We start from the raw sequence: 1,803 nt of genomic DNA, 5'->3' as shown, positions 1-1,803 counted from the left end.
TGAGGAACTAGTAAGGTAGAAGATTAGAAAGAGAGTTCAGAGACAAATTGTGAAATCATTGACTTGCGAAATTAGAAAAATCTGAAAGGTCATTTATGTATACCTTTTCTCTGATGCACAAACTCCTTCTCCAGCAACACTAATAAGCAACCAGAGTCCCCTGCAGCTCCCATGTCAGTGAACGCATGACCTCAAAGGCAACCCATCTCATTGTTTTACAGCTCTAAGGACCAACACTTCTTCTTGGTGTCAGAACTGTAACCTCCGTCATCAGTCTTTTTTTGCCTCTGGAATGCCAAAGAATCTATTTTCTCTGTCAGTTCTTTTGAATGTTAAAAATCATTAAAAACAGTATTCTGGTACACTTTTTGTGTGATTTACGGCAGTCACATTCCATAAGCTATGACAGCTTGCTCTTTGCCCAGAAGAGAGCTATATATTCTTAATAGTAACAAACACGTGTGTATTTCTTATTATGTGTCTGGTGCTCTAATTTACATATGCTAATTTATCATTCCTCATAAACTCCCTATGAGGTAGGTACTATTATTATGACCTTTTTTTCAAATGAGGAAACTGAGGTACACAGAGGTTAAGTGATTTATCCAAGGTTACATAGACACTGAGCAACAGAGCCAGACCTTCAAGATACCAAACCCTGGTATGAATGACTTTTTTTTTTTTTTTGACAGATCCTACCACTGGATTATTTGTACAAGTAACATAAAGGGACACTGGCCCCACGCAGACAGAGCCTAGGGGTCGCACCAGTCCTGTTCTCACGTCAGCTCCAGTATAGAATGGCTTTCGTGGGCACCTGGGCACCTTGGGGAGACTGAGCCACAGCAGGAGCTGGAGCCAGAGTCGCAGCTGCAGCCGGGGCTTTGATTTGAGTCTCGGCCTTGGCCTTTGGTCGGAGGAGCCTGAGACACTTGGCAATACAGGTACGAACATGTTTCCCAAACTTGAGGTGAGTGATGTAGGCAAGTCTATTGAGCTTGCACCTGCCGCCCTTTAGGATCTTGGGCTGGACAAGGGCACTGATAGCCTCAGCACGTGCATTCATGGCCATGGCAGGGTTGGTCTACATCTTCTTCAGGCCCTTCTCGTTGTGCTTCTGGGTGAAGTGCATGTTCATCAGGAACTTGAAGCCTACCCCCTGAAGAGATTCATATCTTTGTGACCGGGGTTCTTGATGCTGTTTCTGTGCCGTTTTCGTGACTGGCTGTGCATGGGTGGTTCTTGGACATGACCATGTCTGTCCTGGAGCGTTGGCTCCCAAAGTGCTTCAGGGATGAAGGGAAAGAGGATAACTTCTTCAGTAACCCACTTCCAGTATCTTTGCATTCGAAGAAGGAATGGGGGGCAGGTAAAGTAAAATGCTAAAACCAGAAAATTCCATCCATGGATTATCAGAAATTGGCCTTAGAGCTCTGTTTGCTACTTCCAGGTTACTTAGCAATGAATCCAGTTCTTTTGTTTTGTATATGACTCCTCATGACTTTGTTCCTTGAACTCATATTTTTGTTTAATTTCTTAAACCCAATTCCAGAGTAATAGAGTTGGGAGTGCTGCTTTACTATGTTTTATGCATCTTGTGCATTAATCTCTCCATCATCTTCTTTTTTTCAAAATCAGCAATTGAATATTTAAATTATGTGAAAATCACCAAATCTTAGTAGTTTCATTTTAGGAAATGGTAATGCTTTGGAGAATAGTGTGTTCTTTTTCCAAATATGTCTGAGTCAGTTTTAATTCTTACATTTATAGTTGGCATACCTAACTCTGCAGTTTCATCCTTTG

At 42.0% G+C, this 1,803-nt stretch overlaps 1 pseudogene; it reads right to left on the bottom strand.

Annotated features, from left to right (window-relative positions):
- Window positions 1-784: 784 nt before the first annotated feature.
- Window positions 785-1,256, bottom strand: LOC115507752 (annotated as a pseudogene).
- Between the last annotated feature and the right edge of the window lie 547 nt (window positions 1,257-1,803).

Source organism: Lynx canadensis, chromosome X, assembly GCF_007474595.2.
Source record: "Lynx canadensis isolate LIC74 chromosome X, mLynCan4.pri.v2, whole genome shotgun sequence".
Lineage (NCBI taxonomy): Eukaryota > Metazoa > Chordata > Mammalia > Carnivora > Felidae > Lynx > Lynx canadensis.
This window is presented reverse-complemented; position numbering and strand designations above follow the sequence as displayed.